This window comes from Perca fluviatilis, chromosome 12, assembly GCF_010015445.1.
Source record: "Perca fluviatilis chromosome 12, GENO_Pfluv_1.0, whole genome shotgun sequence".
Lineage (NCBI taxonomy): Eukaryota > Metazoa > Chordata > Actinopteri > Perciformes > Percidae > Perca > Perca fluviatilis.
Genome location: NC_053123.1, coordinates 34,113,676 through 34,136,115, shown reverse-complemented (window position 1 = coordinate 34,136,115; position 22,440 = coordinate 34,113,676). Strand labels below are relative to the sequence as shown.

The window sequence follows — 22,440 nt, the reverse complement described above, 5'->3', positions numbered from 1 at the left end:
AAATAACCTTATTCCTCCTCATATCACTAACGTCACCCATCTATGCTCTTACATCCCAGCAGATTTGTGTCGCATTACGTTTTTTTACAAACGGCATTTGTCTTTACAACATTGGTGATGCGGAGCATATTAGTAAAGCCACTGTAGCAAAGCACCGTCAGAAGAGTGTGACTCGCTCTGAAACGTGTTTTAAACATTTTTAAAGGGAGTATTGCAGATGAATGATGTAAACCCTTCGAAATAAAAGATTATGGATTATAATTCTGTTAATGATGGTGTTGCAGCCTCAGAATGGGATTAGTAGGCCTAGGACTTTTCGTCCGCAGTGTTGCACGTAAATGAAATAGATTATAGGTTCAATACCATTTCACCCGTAATATTAGGCTATACTTATGATTAAATATGATATACACTATATTGGAATATACGCATTTACTTTAGCAATTTTCTCCCATGCAAATTCTCTCTCTTTTGCAGCAGCCGCTGTGTTGTTTTTTTTAACTTGCTGTATGTGCACATGAGTATTTCCGCCGACCCATTTGTTTGTGGTTGTTACCATGGTGAATCGTAGAATCATGGCTCCATTCATGCAGCCTTTTTATTGTGGTAGTGAACCTACTCTGAGTTGATTGAACCAACTCATATCAGCTGTTCTGAAACCAAAAACTCAGAGTTTCCCATCTCAGGGTAAATCAACTCGGAGATCAGGGATAGACTCAGAGTTTGTTAAACCTTCTACCTGAAATAGGACCGTGGTAAAGTTCAAACAAAATAAAGCACTGAGGATCAAAGTACAAACAAAGTAAAGTACTCACTTCAACAATAACAAAATTACAAAAAAAAACTGATATCATGTCTAATCTTGGCTGGACCATTAGACAAGACTGTGACACAGACTGAAATGGGATGAACGGGCACAGGGAGACAAGGACTATTTATAAATGAGGTAGGAGAAAACAGGTGAAACCAATCAGGTGCGGGGTAGACAATCACAATGGATGTCAGGGTCTGAAACGAGAGGGAAAGGTGAATACAAAATAAAACAGGAAGTGCACAACAAGACTAGACATGAGTGACTTAACATACTTGACGAGACATAACAGAGTAACTCTCAAAACCAAGGTAAAAAAAAGAAAATAAATCCTGTGCCCTCTTTTAGACATTTCACTGTCTGTTTATATTTCCAATTTTATTTTTTCAATTTCAACTTTCTGTCAATGTGGGATGGAGGGGTTTGAGGGGAGAGAGAAGGAGAGAGTGATTAATTTCTTATCCGGAGAGAGTGTCAGACCGGAGACTGTAAAGATAATGGACGGAGCTTCTGGGTCTAACAAAAGTGAAGCCAATGCTGAAGCTCCTTATTAAAGCTGCATTCTCTCTAATCTCCAGCAGGGGGCGATTTTGCTGGCTCCAAAAAGAAGTCCGCTTCTATAGAAGTCTAGATTATGTTTTCCACTTGAATCTCAGAGGACATCCATGCTTGGTTCTTGTAAATTTAGGACTTTTCTTTTTGATCAGTGTCTGTTGATTAAAGATTTTCAGTGTTTACAAGATATAAAAAATGTAAACAATCAAACATCTACCCATCCACGCACACCTCTAAATCAAAGCTGGTCCCTTTATATATCCCCTCTTTTATATTTACCTGAAAAGAGAAATTATTTACAAGACATTAAAATACAATATTGTATCTCATACATTCTTTGCTTCTATTTTTCCTATAAATGTCAAGAAAGAATGCCAAATAGAAAGAAACTTCAAAAAAGACTTTTAGAGAAAGTTATCTTATGTTGTCTAGTTTAAGATATTGCATAACTTATTTTATTCACTGAGGACAGTTTCCATCGGAAGAGAATGAGTCGCCTGGCCAGCAGAGTGCACAATTTGCACCATGACCTCGAGATACAACAAAAATATTTATTAATTTAATGATTAAATAAGGTAATGTCTCCAAACGTACCTCAATTATTAATTGTCTCCTGCTAGTTCTACTACAGCACTTACTTAAAAAAAAAAGTTAAATTAAAAAATATTTTTGTTGCATCTCTTTTCGGTGTTGTGATTTGTAGACGGCCCTAAGCACTCGTCTTACAGCAGCAACAACAACAACAACAGCAGAGAGCAGAAGCCAGCAGGCAAGTGTTATTTACATAAACTTCTGGTGTACTTACAAACTTTCCAATCCATCGTTTTATGAGTGCATAACCTATATATGCTAGTGTAGACCTTTGGTATCATTTCGGGCATTATTAGTGGGGTAACTTACAAGATACAAACGTGGGTCCATTAGCCTCTGCGCTAAGCTATTCAGCTGATAACGCTACTCTACGCTAACTCTCCCAATGTTAGACCCAGGTGAAAAAAGCTTCTGGGGGGGGTGTTTGGCTCGAGGTCATGGTGCAAAGGACCCTTGGGTGAAATTACTCTGAACCATCACTTTAATATTACTTAGGTTGCTTTCACACCTGCCACGTTTGGTCCGTTTAAAACGAACCCTGGAGCATTTTGTCGGATAGTCCGGTTTGGTTTGGGGCGGTGTGAAAGCTCATCTGAACTCTGGTGCGGATCAAACAAAAAAACTCTGGTTCGCTTGAAAACAGGGGTCTTGGTTCTTTTCCAAGTGAACTAGAGTTTGTTTCACTTCAGGTGAGAACGCGATCTTACCCAAATACAAAAAAGTGAACCAACAACAGAGCATTTACTAGCCTGCAGTTTCAACCTTGCACACAATTTACAGACTTATATATGATTTAATGGACGATAACTTAGATCCATGAGCTGTTCTGAGCACACATCGCTGGTCGTCTGTGTGACATCATCATCTCTCTCTAGTAGTCTTGCTGTCTGTCAGCTGCTCATTGTTCGCCTTCTTCTAAAATATTAAAAACACTAAATCAGAACCAGAAAACCCAAGACGTTATAAATGTGGTGTTGTTCCATTATTTTCTGAGACCAGAAGTGTCAGCGAGTTTCAGATATATAACTGTTACGACTGCGACAACTGGGGGGGCGACCTGTAGCTCACCCAGTAAGAGCGTGCTCGCCATGTACTCCTTCATTCCAGTTTGACCTCTGGCTCTTTTCTGCATTCCCAATCCCTCTTCCACCTTTCCAGTCTATCGACTGTCACTACAAATGAAAGAAAAAAGCCCCAAAAATAATCTTAAAAAAAGAAAAAACTGACTGCCACAAATGATGTATTCTTGGACATGTCCAAAACCTATGTAATAGGTTTGCAGGGCTTTGTTTACATCTTTCGCATGTGGGGTCTAACTCAAATTCTAGAAACCCTGTAAATGTATGTCTTTAATCTCAGAAATTCTGGGGGTTCTCTCTTAATTTTACCCCCTCCAACTTTATTTTGTAATTTCTTTTAAATTTAAAATGGTCTTAACAAACCTTTGTAATGTTATAGGAGGTCAAAGAGGATAAAGTATGGTAATAAAGTCCTCAGAAAGTGAATCTTCAAAGTAAAGTTGGGATTGTTTTTGTGTGTGTGTGTGTGTGTGTGTGTGTGTGTGTATGTGTGTGTGTGTGCATGCGTGTGTCTCCAATTGGTATGATGCAATCTATTTCGATAACATCAATCGCGTCCACAGAAGCTGATGTAAGGAGACTGCAATGAGTGTCATTAGCGTGGATGAACAACATGCCAGGCCTCGAGTGGCCTGACTTCAGCCAGATAATTATCACCCAGTGGTCACAGTGTGCCGGCCTCAGAGGACAACTGAGAAACAACAGTTATCACAAACACACACATACTTTTTCTCCTACGAATGAAAAGTTTAATTTATGAGCAATTAAATTGACATTACTGAGTCATTTTTCTGACTTTAATAATAAACTGTTAAACTACACCACACAAAAGTAGAGGTGGAGGAAGTACTGAGAACCTTTACTTTAATAAAATGTACCACAGTGTAGAAATACTCCAAAGTCCTGCATTCAAAATAGGGCTGCTCGATTATGGAAAGAATTATTTTGGTCAATTTTGAAATCATTATTGACAACTTTTGGAAAAGATGTTGCATTTATTGAAACAGTGAAACAAATCAACACACCTTGAACTGTGAAATTTCCCTTCATACTTTACCCGTTTGAACTTTTTCATATAAATAATAAGTATAGGGGTGTCACAATGAAGGCCTAAATGCCAACAAAAAAAGAAGCGATTTAGCCTTCTGGAGATCATTCAGACAAAATAAGAGTTTAGTGCAAAACGTAACACAGAGGCTGATATATTAGGTAGCCTTCTGTCTACTATAGGACAGAAGAAGGTCTATCGTATATCAGACAGAATACATGGACATAACCCATCTAAATCACAATGTCACACATTGTATATTTCCCTATAATTCAATTATAAACCAGATTTTATTCACATTTTGCCATAACAGCTGGAGATGCACACCAAGCTCTTTCAGAAAGATGAAGAAATAAAACGGCTTAAGGCCATCGTGATGGAGATGGAGACCAAGAATGCGATGGAGAGCAACACTGCTTGTCTTTCTGATCCTTCACCGCGTCAGACCTGTGAATCTCATCTTCAGTCAGAGTCAGCCTCAGTGCTTGAGTAAGCCTCAGTAGCAAGGCCTTAAAAAGTATTAAAGTAATGTGTTGAATTCAGATTGGATTGGTCTTAAATATTTTTGTGTCATGTCGCCACGAAAATGCAGGCAATCTGTTCCTGCCAGGTTGACACCGAAGTTGATCTCCTATGGCATTTTGTTTTGAGCTTTATCAAAAAAACTTCCATTAACTGTGAAAGCTTTTTAGATTGCAATTCACTTGTGGAAAAGGACTTTTTTGTTAAGTTCTTTGTGCATTTAGTTAATGTAACACTGACCTTTTTCCACCCATGTGTACTTTTGAATGTCTTTTTGAAATATTTGAAATGGGTTAACTATGCTTAATATTATCAGGCACAATTGTTAGAAATGTGCAAATTAAGTAACTTACATGACTGCAGGTTTATTGTAAGTGTTGTGTCTTGTGTTAAAATAGGACGTTTTGATGCACACATTTTAATCTCATTTACTGTAACTCAATCTGTTTTCACTTCTCTTCTTCCAGCTCTGCTGTTGTGCAGACATGAAGAGCAACAACAGCCTGAATCCTTTGTATTTTCAGTTCACTCTGTTTGCAGACTTTGGGCCCCTCAGATATCTGTTCTTCAGTCTGTGTCTGTTGCTCTACATGACTGTTGTCTCTGCTAACATTGTCATTATTCTGACAGTCTGTCTGGAGAAGTCTCTGCATCAGCCCATGTATATTTTTATCTGCTGTCTGTCTTTTAACTCTCTGTACGGCTCAGCCGGCTTCTTCCCCAGGTTTCTGATGGACATTCTGTCTGACACTCATTTAATCTCACGTCCATTATGTGTAATTCAGATATATGTTATTTACACCTATGCATCATTTGAGATGACTCTTCTCAGCATCATGGCCTACGATAGATATGTTGCTATTTGCCAGCCTTTACACTATCACAGTAAAATGACATTTAAGATGGTAACACATCTTGTGATTTTTGTCTCCTCCTTACTGTTCGATTGCCGTTGTGTGGCAATAAACTGAATCGGCTTTTCTGTTCCAACTGGCCTGTGGTTCAGCTCTCCTGTGTGGACACAACTCTGAACAATGTAATGGCAAAAATTACATTTAAGCATAATTCCTTGTATTTTTATCTTTTATTTCTACTTTAATTTTCTCACATTATTGAAAGACAGTTTATCTCAGTTTCTGCTTAAATTGCTGAGGTGTCCAGTCTGGAACATTATGTGAGCTGTTTGTCTGAACAGATAAAGGGACAAGGTCACCCTAAAACTCTCATGTTTTCCCATGCCAGTTAAGATGTAACTGGGGGGTGAAAGTCGTATCGGGAGGAGGAGGCGAAATGACTCCAAGATGTCTCTTGTATTATTTTGATTGTCTTCATGTGTATCAGATTGCCTGTAAGAACTGTAGCGTCATAATAATCCAAGTGCGTGTGTGCTGTCACTCTGAAGATGCATATAAGCCTGGTGTTCTTGTTCACTCATTTGAGAAACTGACTCCACACTGGGCTGCGGCCTTTTGTGAAATCATGTTGCTCCTATATTTGCAAATATATCTTTTTTAATAAAATACAAAAACCCAACTTGGTGTTTAGTCTCAGTCTGTCTTATTTGTTTCAATTTACTAAACTCTGAAATTTCCCCCCCTGCTGCAAAGGAAACTTCCATAACAGAATGGCGACGAGGATGGGAATCATGTGCGGGGCTCAGATAAAGGAGACTCTGTGGTTGACTGAGGACTTGCGATCCGAGATCAAACGATCTTTGCCTCTACCTCGCCCAAAAAGCATTCAGAGAGAGAGGATCAGAAACCACGGAGGGCTTTACTGACCCAACACTGATCTATTAAGACGGAAGCAATTTCAAGCAGCAGGGTAAGATCAAACTCTAATTTAAATTGAATTAAGAGTAATTTGAATTGGCTGTAGTAAAACATTCCAGAAACAAATACTGACGTTGGAAACTGAAATAGGACAACCATTTTGTTGTTGTTTGTATAAATTATGGGTGGTCCTTTAAATTTGGGTAATTACATTTGTGATCATTCTGGCAGTATGTTCTAGAACCTTCTGAGCCACAGATCTCTATCCACACGGGTGGGACTTTGTTTTATAGATTTTCGGGGGACAAATCTAATTAGATTTTGAAGTAAATCTAATAAACGTTTTTCCCGAAACTGTTAGGTTTTTTCGTGCATGGGTTTTTCCGAAATAAGATAGAAAGCTGGCCTTACAGTGACGATTGTAAGTAGGAACCTGGCCTTACAGTGACGATTGTAAGTAGGATGGGTAACGGATCGAGCGGATCCGGGTCACACACTCCTATGGGACCCATGGTGGATGAGATGGTAAATGGTGGTTCAGAATATCTAGAGTGTCTGCCGTATTGGTCAAAATATATTATTTTTTTTGGGTTTCCTTTAAATTCGGGCAAATTGAAAACTTGGTAAAACTAATGAAAAAAAGACAAAATTAAGACAGAGGCAGGTGAAGATGCATAAAAACACACATACACCAATAGCCACCTCATCAGCACTAACCAAAGCCCATGTTCTGAGCTTTCTCTAAAAATCAGGAAGACAAGCTGGAGAAACGGAGGGACGAAGAGGACACGGACTCAACTAAAGAACGAGTATGTGAGAAAACCATGTTTGAAGCGTTTGTCTGCATGTTACAACAGGCTCGTGGGCAACATGTGGAGCGCGGACCCGAAAAAGGCCGCTCCCACGAAGGACGTGGTCGAGCCAGAGAGGCCCCAGACACGGCAGAGGGTGCCGAGGCGGGTACCGTGGGCAAAATAATGAGCCCAACGAACCAGACCAGTGTTGGTACTGCAAGGACTTTGGACATTGGGTATGTAACTGCCCGAAGAAAAAGCAAAAAACCTCAGACAGAGAACAACACCTGTCCCTCTGTTTGACTGAGTTCAAAAACTGATGAGGAAGGTAGTGCTGACACACACACACACACACACACACCCGAAACAATGGTAAAGATTGTTTCCAACGATTTGTCAAGTGCTAGCAACCTCTGACAATTGAAGAACATGGAAGACGCTATTGGTAAAAATAGATATAATCATTAAAGTAATTTGTGTATTGTGATTAGGTTGTAATCAAAAGGGTGGAATGTAATGGCAAAAATTACATTTAAGCATAATTCCTTGTATTTTTATGTTTTATTTCTACTTTAATTCTCTCACATTATTGAAAGACAGTTTATCTCAGTTTCTGCTTAAATTGCTGAGGTGTCCAGTCTGGAACATTATGTGAGCTGTTTGTCTGAACAGATAAAGGGACAAGGTCACCCTAAAACTCTCATGTTTTCCCATGCCAGTTAAGATGTAACTGGGGGTGAAGTGCGTACAGGGAGGAGGAGGCGAAATGACTCCAAGATGTCTCTTGTATTTCTCTGATTGTCTTCATGTGTATCAGATTGCCTGTAAGAACTGTAGCATCATAATAATCTAAGTGCGTGTGTGCTGTCACTCTGAAGATGCATATAAGCCTGGTGTTCTGTTCACTCATTTGAGAAACTGACTCCACACTGGGCTGCGGCCTTTTGTGAAATCATGTTGCTCCTATATTTGCAAATATATCTTTTTTAATAAAATACAAAAACCCAACTTGGTGTTTAGTTTCAGTCTGTCTTATTTGTTTCAATTTACTAAACTCTGAAATTTCCCCCCATGCTGCAAAGGAAACTTCCATAACAACAACATAGTAGGTTGGTTTGTCACAATAACAACCATCTTCATCCCCCTGTTCTTTGTCCTGTACACCTATCTACGTATTCTGCTTGTCTGCAGGAGAAGCTCGTCTGAATTCAGAGGAAAGGCGTTACAGACCTGCCTGCCTCACATCATGACATTCATGACCTATTCTTTCTGTCTTCTGTGAGCTGTCATTGACTCGATTTGAGGCTGATAAAATTAATCCGATCATCACAGTTGTTTTATCTTTAGAGTATTTGATGATCCCCCCCATCAATAACTCTCTAGTTTATGGCCTGAATCTGCCTCAAATCAAAAGAGTGATTTTTAAATTTTTTAAGAAGATTCCTGCTGCAAAAATGTAAAACTTAAATTGCATATTTAGCAAACCATATTTTACTAAACTAAAAAATGTGCTTCTAGAATTCTTTTAAATGTATTTCTCCATAGATGTCTTTTGCTATTACATAAATCTTAATGGGGGCTTTGAAACTGACATTGTGGGTTGTAATTAATCTCAACTGTTCATAAACAAATTCTATCTATTTCCAACCCAGTCTCACGGCAGTTCATGAAATGGTCACATAATTTAATCTATTGATTAGTGTACACGGACACGTTTATGTAATTTTTTTCGTGGTGGTCAGCACGTTTTGTAAACTAATTTTTCAATGGGAAGCATCTTTCATGATCACAGCACGACTACGGAAGTAGTACGACCGAAAATCCGCGTAGGGAGGTTGGTTGGGTCAAAAAACACAGGACTTTCACCCCGAAGACCGGGGATCGTGTCCCACGTGTCACGTTTCCTTTCCCCCTTCTTTTCCTAAACCCAACCGTCCCGTTGTTGTCCCACGACCCCATAGACGCGGATCGTGTCCCACGTGTCATGTTTCCTTTCCCCGTTGTTCTTTTCCTAAACCCAACCTCCGTTGGATGCTTCCCATTACGTGCTGACCACCACAAAAAAAACGACATAAACGTGTCCGTGTACATTAATCAGATTAAATTACGTGACCATTTCACTAACTGCCGTGAGACCGTGTTGCTATTCTTCACACATAAAATGTTAAAGCACATTATGATACGTTGCTTTTTTTTAGACCGATTGAAGGCCAATAAAACTTGTGCCATTGATATCATAACCTAGAACAATGGTTTCCAAACTTTTTCACATACAGTAAAGGACACCTTAACTGACACAAATTAGGCCATGGGACCCCATTTGACAAGATTTTTCCTTTAGGATATTTTAATAAAATAAGTGTATGAAATCCATGATTAAAATAGTCATTATCATTATAGTGAAAAGAGGAGGGGGAGTTGTAGGCATCTTTGATTCAAGCCTGTTATTTAATCCATAACCTAAACCAAACTATAACTCGTTTGAAAGCCTTGTTCTTAATATTCTATAATCCAACATGGAAAACATTACAGACAATTATATTTGTTGTTGTTTACCGAGCTCCAGGTCCGTATTCTGAATTTTGATCTGAATCGTCTGAGTTTTAATCATGTGTAGTCCTTAAATCAGACAAAGTACTTATTGTAGTTGATGTAAATATACATGTGGACGTTGATAACGTCAGCCTTAGTATTGCTTTTATCTCACTATTAGATTCAATTGGTTTCAGTCAGAGTGTGCATAAGGCCACTCACTGTTTTAACTACACCCTCGACCTTGTGCTGGCATATGAAAATAAAGATTTAATAGTATTTCCGCAGAATCCTTTATTATCAGACCATTGTTTAAAGGGGCGATAGAATGCAAAACCGACTTTACAATGTCATAGTTGAATAACGACAGTTTGGAGGGTAAATAGGACATACATAGAACCTCAAAATCCCATTGACACCTCTTTCCTCTGCAAATTTCACAATTTGAAACTGCCTCTGAAAACGGGCAAATCTCAACGCTCGGTGGCTCCTCCTTATTTGGCTCTGGTCTCTACCTGTGTCACGCCCCAACATTTACATAGGCTACACAACTGACCTGAGGTCAGCTTAGTCTTCTGAATCTAGGTCATGCAGATCTCAGAAATGTTATACATTATTCGTCTGCTTTTTAAATAATAAAATCACTTCTGAGACTTTTTAATGCTTGAAATCAACTATGTAGAGGTCAAATATGGGCTGTTTTACGAAAATTTATGGCTAATTGCAAATTTTGTCCGACTGTGTGTCGCTGTTCAGCAGGACCTCAGCAGGCTAACATGACAGCGGCCGGTGCTGCCTCGCAGCCCGGTGTGTCTTCCTTCACAGACCCCGGCTCGCTGTGAGTTAGATGGTTCTCCGTCACGACCGGAAGCCCGCGGCACTCCATACAAAGTCACCGATGCCCTGACGGAGCTCCAGGGCCTGCAGCTAGCCACGATTACCCATAGGATTGAAAGGACACCAGCAGCTAGCTTTGTAAGACCTTAGGGGTAGCTGTTATATAAGTGGCATGATGAAATTCAAACTGTAAATATATTATAGTTATGCCGAAAGTGTAGCTAGTTAGCTAACTGCGTACTTTAGCTACCCAGAGGATTGAATGGACACTCATATTCACAAAAATGCATTAAATTGAAATCGTACACAAGCGTTAGCTTTGTAAGACCTTATGGTAGCAGTTATATAAATGGCGTGACGAAATTAAAACTGTAAATATATTATAGTTATGCCAAAAGTGTAGCTAGCTAGCTAGCTAGCTAGCTGCGATCTTTAACTACCCATAGGATTGAATGGACACTAGCAGCTAACGAAACCCCTCATATTCACAAAAATGCATTAAATTGAAATCTGACACAAGTGTTAGCTGTAATATAAGTGGCGTGATGAAATTCAAACTGTAAATATACTATAGTTATGCCAGCAGCCAAAACACAGGGATGCATTTGGGCCCGTAAAATAGCAACCAGGCAATTTTCAGCCCAATTAATGTTAAATACCCTATTAGGAGACCTTAAGGAACAGTGTGAAGTATGCTATATAATCATTCTATCACCCCTTTAATAACTTTTGAATTCTTACTAGTCGACTGTACGAAATTAGATAAAAGCTTCTACAGTAGATGCCTATTTGACAGTGCTATAGCTAAATTTAAGGAAGATTTTCCAAACGTATTTAACTCAATGTCGTGCCCCTTAACATACCAGACTCTTATGTTAACTTTAGTCCCTCCCAAATTGATAATTTTGTAGACGGTGCTACGGCCTCGATACGGACGACTTTAGACTCTATTGCTCCTCTCAAAAAGAAGATGATGAGGCAAAGGAAACTAGCACCTTGGTACAACTCCCAAACCTCGCGAAAACTTGAAAGTAAATGGCATTCCACCAAGAATATCGTTTAGATTGACAAGACAGTCTGAAAACATATAGGAAGACCCTCTGAAATGCCAGATCAGACTATTACTCATCACTAATAGAAGAAAATAAGAACAATCCAAGGTTTCTTTTCAGCACTGTAGCTAGGCTGACAGATAGTCACAGCTCTACTGAGCCATCTATTCCTCTAGCTCTGAGTAGTGAAGACTTCATGAGCTTCTTTAATGATAAAATTATAACAATTAGAGATAAAATTCATCACCTCTTGCCCTCAACTTCTCACGGTTCACCTTTAAATGCAGGACCGCTAGAAAGAACGACAAGACCTGATATATACTTAGATTTATCCTATAGACCTTCGCGAACACCGGTCTCCGGGGTGAAAGTCCTGTATTGTCTGACTCATCCACCACCCCGACCAACCTCCATACACAGATTTTCCGCTTTTCATACTACTTCCTACCGTTGTCGTGCTGTTACGACGAAATATGCTTCCCATTTAAATACATTAAATTAAAATTCGTAATCACCACACGAAAAAAACGAGAATCGACGATAATCGTGTCCTGTTCACGAATCTATAGATTCAACAACGTAACCATTTCACGAACTGGCATGAGACTGGGCTGTACAGAGACTGGAACATTTAGTAGGCAGTAAAGGAATCGCAGTAAGCTGGTTTAAGTCCTATTTATCTGATCAATCTCAACAATGAATCCTCTAAGCATGTTAAAGTTGCAATGGCGTTCCACAAGGCTCAGTGCTTGGACCATTTCTGTTCACCTTATATATGCTTCCTCTAGGCAATATTATTAGGAAACACTCAATTAACTTTTACTGTTATGCGGATGACACTCAATAATACCTATCAATCAAGCCAGACGAAACCAGTCAGTTAGCTAAACTTCAAGCATGCATTAAAGATAGAAAATCATGGAGGAAATAGAATTTTCTGATGTTAAACTCAGAGTTATTGTGCTGGGCCCTAAACACCTTCGAACCCCATTATCTAAAGGTATAGCTACTCATAATGGCATTGTCTTGGCCTCCAGCAATACTGTCAGAAATCTAGGAGTTATTTTTGATCAAGATATATCCTTTAACGCCACTTAAAACAAACCCCAAAAACAACCCTTTTCCCCCCTTTTAAATCCCAAAAAACACACCCCCTCCCCAAAAATCAAAACCCCCCTTTTTTCTTCTCTCTGGCCTCTTTTTTTTCCCCCTCCCTCCTTGTTCCCCAACCCCCACCCCCCCCCCCCCAACCCAAATGCTGCCCGCTTTTTTTCAAAAAAAAAAAAAAAAAAAAAAAATATCTCTCTTTTTTTTTTTTCTTTTCTTCTTTTCTTAAATCCAAAATTATAATAATATTTTCTTTCTCCTCCCAAACACCCCCTAAATCTCCAAAAACACACAAAAAAACTTGAAGAGCTCATAGTACCTTATTCCCCCACTAGAGCACTGTGCTCCCAGAATGCAGAGTTACTTGTAGTTCCTAGCACTTGTCTTACTGCAGTAGTAACAGCAGCAGCAGAGAGCAGAGCCAGCAGGCAAGTGTTCATAAACTTCTGGTGTACTTACAAACTTTCCAATCCATCTTTTTATGAGTGCATAACCTATTTGTACTAGTGTAGAAATTTGGTATCATTTCGAGCATTATTAGTGGAGTAACTTACGAGATACAAACCTGAATCCATTTGCCCCTGCGCTAAGCTATTCAGCTGATAACGCTAACTCGCCCAATAGTCGACCCAGGTGAAAAAAACTTCTGGGGGGTTGTTTGGCTCGAGGTCATGGTGCAAAAGCCCCTAGGGTGAAATTACTCCGAACCATCACTTTAACAAAAAAGATAACTATTTACCGAATCATGACGTGTGGTGGCTTATGGAATCAGTGGTGAGTTTTGTGTATAGATGGGTGAAGACTGTTTGGATTAATGTTGACTACAACAAAAATGGCAAAACAAATGTGACAGGTCTGGTAGATATAGATTAGGTTGAGGCCTAATTTGAGGCCTACCACAGGTGTCAGCCTATTACCTGATTGAACCTCCCAGACTGACAGCTCCTGCAGGAGGAGGCCAATGAAGCCACAGCAGGCAGGAAGGGAGGGGTCATAATAGTTGCTGTTCTGAAAATCCCGTGGCTATGGGAAACGAACAATAATTTTTCGAGCTAGCAAGCTACCCGCTGAAAATGCAGACTGATCTCATGAATTGGCGTATGTACAGTACAGGCCAAAAGTTTGGACACACCTTCTCATTCAAAGCGTTTTCTTTATTTTCATGACTATTTACATTGTAGATTCTCACTGAAGGCATCAAAACTATGAATGAACACATATGGAATTATGTACTTAACAAAAAAGTGTGAAATAACTAAAAATATGTCTTATATTTTAGATTCCTCAAAGTAGCCACCCTTTGCTTTTTTTGATAACTCTGCAAACCCTTGGTGTTCTCTCAATGAGCTTCATGAGGTAGTCACCTGAAATGGTTTTACCTTCACAGGTGTGCTTTGTCAGGGTTCATTAGTGGAATTATTTCCCTTATTAATAAAAAGCAAAGGGTGGCTACTTTGAGGAATCTAAAATATAAGACATGTTTTCAGTTATTTCACACTTTTTGTTAAGAACATGTACATGTGTTCATTCATAGTTTCGATGCCTTCAGTGAGAATCTACAATATGTAAAACATCAAATAAAAAAAAAAAAAGCATTGAATGAAGGTCTGTCCAAACTTTTGGCCTATATATATGTACACATATTGTGGCATACTCGTTTGTTTGGCGTTTTATCAAGACGCATAATCGCATTTTAGCGTGTATATCAACGCAAATCGGCCGGCATTGACCTACATTGCAAGTGAATTTCCGCCATAGCGAGTAGTATAAAGGAACATGGGAAAACACAGGACTTTCACCTAGGAGAGCAGGGTTCGGGTCCCGCGCATGGCGATTTTTCAGCCGTTTTTTTTTTTTTAAGCCTTACCCGTTTCTTTCCTAAACCCAACCGTTTATTATTTTCCTAAGCGTGTTTTTGTCGTTATTTTCCGTGTTTTTGTCACTGTTTTGTTACTAAAGCCTTTCCCTGTGTTCTTTTCCTAAACCCAACCATTTATTTTTTTTTTAACAGGCGTGTGACGTTCTCGTGATAGTACGTTGCATTCTCGCGATAACACGCAACGTGGCGAGGCCACGTGATGGGTATGTTTACATCTGCTGTATACAGCGTAGATATACACATGGATAGCTGAAAATGCGTACAATAACACGCCATTTGGTGTCCCGCACATGGCAATTTTTAAGCCTTTTTTTTTTCTTTTTTTTAAGCCTTATCCAATGTTTCTTTACTAAACCCAACCGTTTATTGTTTTCCTAAGCGTGTTTTTGTCATTATCTTCTGTGTTTTTGTCACAGAAAAGGAAAAAATTAAATGGATATTTTTCTCTACAATAACGTCATAACAAACTCGAAAGCTGAAGATAGTGCGTGCCCAAAAACTGAAATTCTCATGTTTATTATATATTTCTATTTCAGCACAGTAAGGCATTTCCAGGTACTGTATGTGAACTAAAAATGCAAAAACACGTGATGCTTTTGTTATTTATGGTTAGCTCGCCAAAACTACTGCCGATTGCCGAAGTTACAGGCTGGCTATGCAACATTAGCTAATTCCGCTAGCAAACATACAGGCTAACTATAGCCAGTTAGCTTTGTGTGTAACGTTACAAAAAAACACCTATCTCGTAGGAGCGAAGCTTAATATTTAATTCAATACAAGTATGGTACAAAAGGAGCACTAACACCACGTCTTATGTTGACAACATGGACGCAGATATAGGAAACTCCGAAAAGCCGAACAGCATCCCCGTCTAAGTTGTTTCACTTTCCCTCCAATATTATTATACACATAATAAAGACACATGGACTGGTCGAGACCAAAAGCCATATTTTGCAAGACAAGTGGCAGAAACTGTGACCATAGACAGTGAACCGAGACGGGGCTTTCGTCTGTCGTCTCCCCAACGTGACGTAATGCAATGCATTGTGGGGGAAAGGAGAATCATTGCAAAACGCTGTAAAATAGTACTACTTTTTCGTATTTTATTCCATTTTGTGATATCCATTGTATTTGATGTTGTTGGGTAACAGTTTAAATGTTTATTACCAACAAGCAAATTGCACAAAAGTGTTAGAAACTCTGCAAGATGGGCTTTAAGATGTTTTGTTTGATTATATTGACACACATCTGATTCCATACTCATGGCTGTAGACTGTCTTGTTTATTCTATATCCTATGTGTAGGAATATATTTGGTGAGAATAAAGTGAGAGGTTTCAGAGTTCATGACCTGACCTTGTCGTCTCTGCTTCTCTGGGTTATGAGAGGCCATCTGGTTTTTAAAGTGATAAGACATTATAAAGGGAGTATGGGATATTGGCACCCGGGGAATGATTGGGAACTGAGAAAGGGGTCCTCTGACCGGAGGAGGCAGTGACGACAATGGTGCAGTGTTTTGCAAGCGCGAGAAGTGTAGCACAGGGTATGAAAATGACCTTGGCTCTCACGCAACTCCCTAAATCTGCAGAAGATTAAGAACACACAGGTATTCAAATCCCAACAATAACAGCTTGTCTCATTTGACCTGAGAATGGGAGAAGCCGAAACGGTAACGTTTTCATACATTGTGCTACATAGTGTTAGCCGGCTGGAGCCGAGAAGATCGGGGGCCTGTTTTACAAAACTAAGATAAGGGATTAAGCTGGGATTTCCCAGTTATCCAGGATGAATTAAGCCTTGACTTGGTTTCACGAAAGCAGAGGCACATAAATCACCATGGAGATTTATTCTGTGCAGCTAGCCTGCTCCCGACCAGGCTAACAGCCAGGATTTATTTAATCCTGGAGGGTTTCTGATCACCCAGCAGTGGTTTTACCCTATTGTAGGCCAATATGCACCTAACAGGTGCATATTGCTGTTCATTTAAGTACTGTTATTATTTAAAGTTGTGACCATTATTTTTATAATAATTCATGTGACATTATTACTGTTATATTGCTGTATGAAGACTGATGTTCATATTGTTTAAGTTAAGAAGTTTAATTAATATATTATGGCAGTTGTTGAGATAATTAGAAAAGGCTGATACAATTTCAAATGTGTTTTAAATGAAGTCTGTTACTAAGGGCAATACATACAGGGCTGTATATTTCTATAGTTGACCAATGCACCTTGAATTATTTTGGTTGATTCATTTTTTTTTTATTCTTTAACAATAAGTATCATATTTTTTCTGCTTCCATGTGCATTGTATTTGGCATTCTTAGCACACAATTTGTGTTGTCCAGTAAACTGGAACTATAATTTGGGAGGATTGTACAATTTTAAGAACATATCCTAATTGTACAGTCCTCCCAAATTATAGTCTTAGTTCACTGGACCAGTAACTATCTAGTGATGTAGGCTACTGTACATTCATGACAACAGGGAGAGGACACCTCAATGGTTTTTGACCTTATATTTTGCTGGGGGGAATAACAGATGAATATACTCTGTTCTATTCGTGTTTACAGTGTGCATGGAATTTATCACTTAATTATCTTCATAGTTTCTAGATTTTAGAGTCCAATTTCTTTAGTGTCTTTATTTTCTATGTCCGTATATACAGGGAGCAAGGCATATAATATGTAGAGAAGGAAACTCGTCCTCTATCAAATAAAAAAAAAAACGCGAAAAAAGCGTGGCAGACAATAGTGGACAGACTGAATTATAGTCTAAAAATATACATTTATGAAATACTGCTCTTAACTGAAACCATTCAATGAGTCACTGTCATTGGCAAAAACGAACAGTTGTACACTTTGCATTAAAAGCGAGCAGTGGAAGATAATATGACTTAGGACATTTATATTTTAGCCCATGAGAGAGAGGGAGAAACAGAGTGAAAGAGATATTTACGCATCATATTCTAGCGTTGTAGAAAATTGATCTTTATGGTAAATTTCCTGAGTAACATTATCTTCTGCTTACTTTTAAGGCAAAGAGAACAACTGTTAATTTGTGCAAATGATTAGTAGCCTAATCCTTGAATGGTATGATTATGACGGTTTCAATTCAGAGCCGTGGTCAGTTAATGTATATATTTAGGCTACAATTATACGCATTCGATCCGTCCGTGGATCTGCCGCCCTCTCTGTTTCATTACAGCGGCCGTGTTTCTTTTCTTTTTATACAGATAATGTATTTCATGATATCATACTTCCACAAGAAGCTGCTGCTCACTCTGTATAAAGTATGTACAATGCGTATTCTCCATTTTGGCATCAGTAAATCTGTGATCGACCTCGCGGTCTTTTAAGGAAAGCCGTGGACGCGCATCTATCTGAATTACTTCAGCCTGGCTCGACCTAGTCGCTCCTCCTCAGCCTGGCTTGGCCTTCGTGAAACGCACCAAGCCAGGATGCACAAATTAGACTAGGTCAAGCCTCGCTTTATCAGTTATCCTGGATTTATATATTCTGCTTTTGTGAAACAGGCCCCGGGACTGTATCCAAACTGATGATAGCACCACCAGAAGATGGGACAGAAATGGTTAAAGAGTAAGGGTTTGAGTTAGCCGGGCATCAGATGCTGGGAGAAAGCTAGACTTGTTTTGTAGTATCTGATCCGTGTACACGTAATTGTAGATTGCAATATCATTCATCACTAAAGCTCGTTATAACTTTAACTGAACGAATCCTGAGTTTTATTTCTCTGATCTACCAGTAAACGAACACTATTCAGGGTGTAGCGACCATAGAATTGGAGTCAGGGTTAAGTCTGGCCTTTTTAGGGCCAGACTGGTCATCGGTCACATTTTTAGCATAAATTCCTTCATATGTCATTATAATTGTGTGTTATTATAATAACAAAGGGCAAGTGATTCACAACAGACCACAAAATAATATTAAAACAATAAACACAGTGTAACATACAATGTTAAAATATTGAGACCAAATTCTCACCAAACACACCTGTAATCAATTCTAGTTTGTTCTAGATCAGTGTTTCCCTAAGTGGGGGTTCCATGGGGTCCCCAGCAAAAGGGAGAATAATTATTGTCAGTATAATTCCATCCATAAGTAGCACAAAAACAAATGCATGACTATCTAGATCATGGATTTCATACACTTTCTACAATAAAATATCCTAAACGATAAAAATCTGTCAGGTGGGCGGCCCTGGAATGAAATATTTTCAAATGGGCGTCTTTGGCCTAATATGCATCAGTTTAGGGGTCCTTGAAGTAAAAAAAAAATCTGGACACCACTTTTCTAGGTTATGATATCAAAGGCACAATATTTATTGACAGTTCAATCTGTGTGAAAAAGCAGCACATACACAATACATTTTCTAACATGTGCTTTAACATATATCTCGAGAAATAGACAAAAGAATATTCTATTAACATTGTAGAAACCCACAATGTGAGTTTCAAACATAATTTAACCTGTGAATTGAACCATGCATATACAACTTCTGCAATGTTAATATCAATGTTGTATTTCAGGTTGATGATATCTTTTCAAAGATTCCCTTAAAAAAAATTGATGGCAAACAGATGTATTAAACATTTTCATAAGCATATGTTGTGACTTAGAGCTTCATCGTTGCCACTCTTGCAGAGTCTTAAACTTTCACAGCAGGACCCTTCTTCAAAAATCTAAAAATAACTATTTTGATTTGAGGCAGACTCAGGCCGTAAACTAGAGGGTTATTAATGGGGGGGATCATCAAATACTCTAAAGATAAAACAACTGTGATGATCGGATTCATTTTATCAGCCTCAAATCGAGTCAATGACAGCTCACAGAAGAGAGAGAAAGAATAGGTCATGAATGTCACGATGTGAGGCAGGCAGGTCTGTAACGCCTTTCCTCTGAATTCAGACGAGCTTCTCTTGCAGACAAGCAGAATACGTAGATAGGTGTACAGGACAAAGAACAGGGGGATTAAGACATTTGTTATCGTGACAAACTGACCTACTATGTTGTTCAGAGTTGTATCCACACAGGAGAGCAGAACCACAGGCCAGTTGGAACAGAAAAGCCTATTCAGTTTATTGCCACACAACGGTAATCGAACAGTAAGGAAGAGACAGCAACCATTGGCAACTGCAGGGTAGAGCACGGCAAAAATCACAAGATGTGTTACCATCTTAAATGTCATTTTACTGTGATAATGTAAAGGCTGGCAAATAGCAACAAATCTATCATAGGCCATGATGCCTAGAAGAGTCAGCTCAAATGATGCATAGGTGTAAATAACGTATATCTGAATGAAACATAATGGACGTGAGATCAAATGAGTGTCAGACAGAATGTCTATCAGAAACCTGGGGAAGAAGCCGGCTGAGCCGCGTAGAGAGTTAAAAAGAAGAAGCAGACAGCTAAAATATACATGGGCTGATGCAGACACTTCTCCAGGCAGACTGTCAGAATAATGACAATGTTAGCAGAGACAACAGTCATGTAGAGCAACAGACACAGACTGAAGAACAGATATCTGAGGGGCCCAAAGTCTGCAAACAGAGTGAACTGAAAATACAAAGGATTCAGGCTGTTGTTGCTCTTCATGTCTGCACAACAGCAGAGCTGGAAGAAGAGAAGTGAGTGATGGAGGGAAAAAGTAAATGAGATTAAAGTGTTCCTATTTTAACACTTTATCAAGAAGCAATAAGCATGCATGCATGTGAGTTGCATAAACTGCACTATCTCTAACAATTCTGCCTGAAAATATTCAGCATAGGTAACACATTTCAGATAGACAAGGGTGGAAAAAAGTCAGTGTCTTATGAATTACATTTACAAGCAACCTCACATTTGTCATTGAACAAAGTTGAATAAAAGAAAAGATGTATCCAGGTTAACAAGGTTCACAGATGACAGTGATTTAAATGCACTATTTCCATAAGCGAAAACTTAGCAATTGCAATCCGTCTGAAATTTACCCACTTTCATATCCAATAATAGCTGAGAAAATCAATACATATCAGCCAACAGAAAATATGGTGTTCTATAAGTCCAGTGGGCTGTCCAGCTAATACAGTCAGAAAGATATTCAGAAGTCCTTGCATCAGTGTATGTAAACGTAGGTTTTAGAATAATACACAGCACCCTCCCCTGACCTACAGCAGACTAAGGCAGCAGCTGAACTTTTATCCTGTTTTGCTGTCACACTGAGAGCAGCAACCTGTACACACAGGGTCCAAAGGGAGCTACGCTGTGTTACACACTGACTATGTGTGTGTGTGTGTGTGTGTGTGTGTGTGTGTGTGTGTGTGTGTGTGTGTGTGTGTGTGTGTGTGTGTTGCATCGATTTACTCAAGCCCAGAGTTCCCAGGCCCGAGATATTCTAACCCCACAATCGCATAGACAACATGCTGCATCGTGAACGGAACTGTTCACATACTTGCCCATGTACTACACTTGTTACTAAAGGATTCCACCAGAGGGCACACCAGAGAACTCAGACCAGATTTGCATGATGTAAATATAAAACAGGGTGGCAAATTCAAAGAGGCCACTATATAAATATAAAAAGTCTCAGAAGTGAATTTAGTGATCAAATAGCTAATAAAAATTGTAAAACGTTTCCAGCTGTTGGCCACAACGGTAAGCCAGGGTTATTGTGAGTGTTCTGACACTTTGCATTGTGGGATACAGTAGGCAAGATGGACTGGTCTGAGGCATACTGGAGATTTTCTATGAATCAATGCGACATACTGCAGTTTTTGCTTTTGTTTGCATACTGCATAGTACATACTACATATTGGCCAAATCTATATTGCCTAGTAACGGGGACGCTGGCGAGATTGACACCACTCTGTCTGTCAGTAATTTTACTCTTCTTCGCGAATGCATTGATTATTAGGGCCCAAGCGCCGACAGAGGCGAAGGCCCTATTGAAACTGAAGGAATTATTATTAGGGCAAATTAATTGGCTTTTTGATGGGCTTAAAAGGAACACGCCGACTTATTGGGAATTTAGCTTATTCACCGTAACCCCCAGAGTTAGACAAGTCGATACATACCCTTCTCATCTCCGTGCGTGCTGTAAGGCTGTCTGACGGCTCCAGCAGCATCAGCCCATCACAGAACATGCAGGTGAATGGTTCCAGTAATCCTACTGCTCCGAATAAGAGACAAAATAACGCCAACATGTTCCTATTTCCATGTTGTGATTTGTAGAGTCACAGCGTGTAATAGTCGGTTCGAACATGAGATTAACAGCCATCTTCATCTCTAATTCAACCGTTCATTTCAGGTGGAAGAATATAGTACTTGGGCAGAGTGATATGCTCGCAGCAAGCCTGTCTGAGAATATAGTTCCCGGCTCTTGTTTACGGGTTAGAAGATGGCTGTGTCTCATGTTACGTTGTTTGTTGTACACGCTGTGATTCTTACAAATCACGCCAAAATACGTAAATAGGAACATGTTGCGTTATTTTGTCACTTTTGTCAGCCAATTTGGAGCAGAGGCTAGTTGGAACCAGTTACCTGCAGGATCTGTGCTGGGCTACTAATGCTGGAGCCGCCAGTCACGCTACAGGACGACGGAGATGAGAAGGGTATGTGTATGGACTTGTCTAACTCTGGGGTTACGGTGAATAAGCTAAAGTCTCAATAAGTCGGCGGTTCTTTAACATATTCAGAAACTCACCAAATTTGGCAGCCCATCAAGTCTGGTGAAGATGTGCTGTATTTAAAGGTTTCGGGAATAGCGCACAAAAATGGCTCGCTAGCACCCCTAGAAAGTTAAGAAAATTAGCCCCTGCAGCTTAACGTAGGACCTTCAATGCAGTCCTGGTACACATATGTAGC

At 39.3% G+C, this 22,440-nt stretch overlaps 2 pseudogenes; one reads left to right on the top strand and one right to left on the bottom strand.

Moving 5' to 3' along the window:
* The first annotated feature begins 5,091 nt into the window (after positions 1 to 5,091).
* On the top strand, positions 5,092 to 8,632 carry LOC120569457 (annotated as a pseudogene).
* Positions 8,633 to 19,246: 10,614 nt separating this feature from the next.
* Positions 19,247 to 20,193, bottom strand: LOC120569456 (annotated as a pseudogene).
* Positions 20,194 to 22,440: the final 2,247 nt, after the last annotated feature.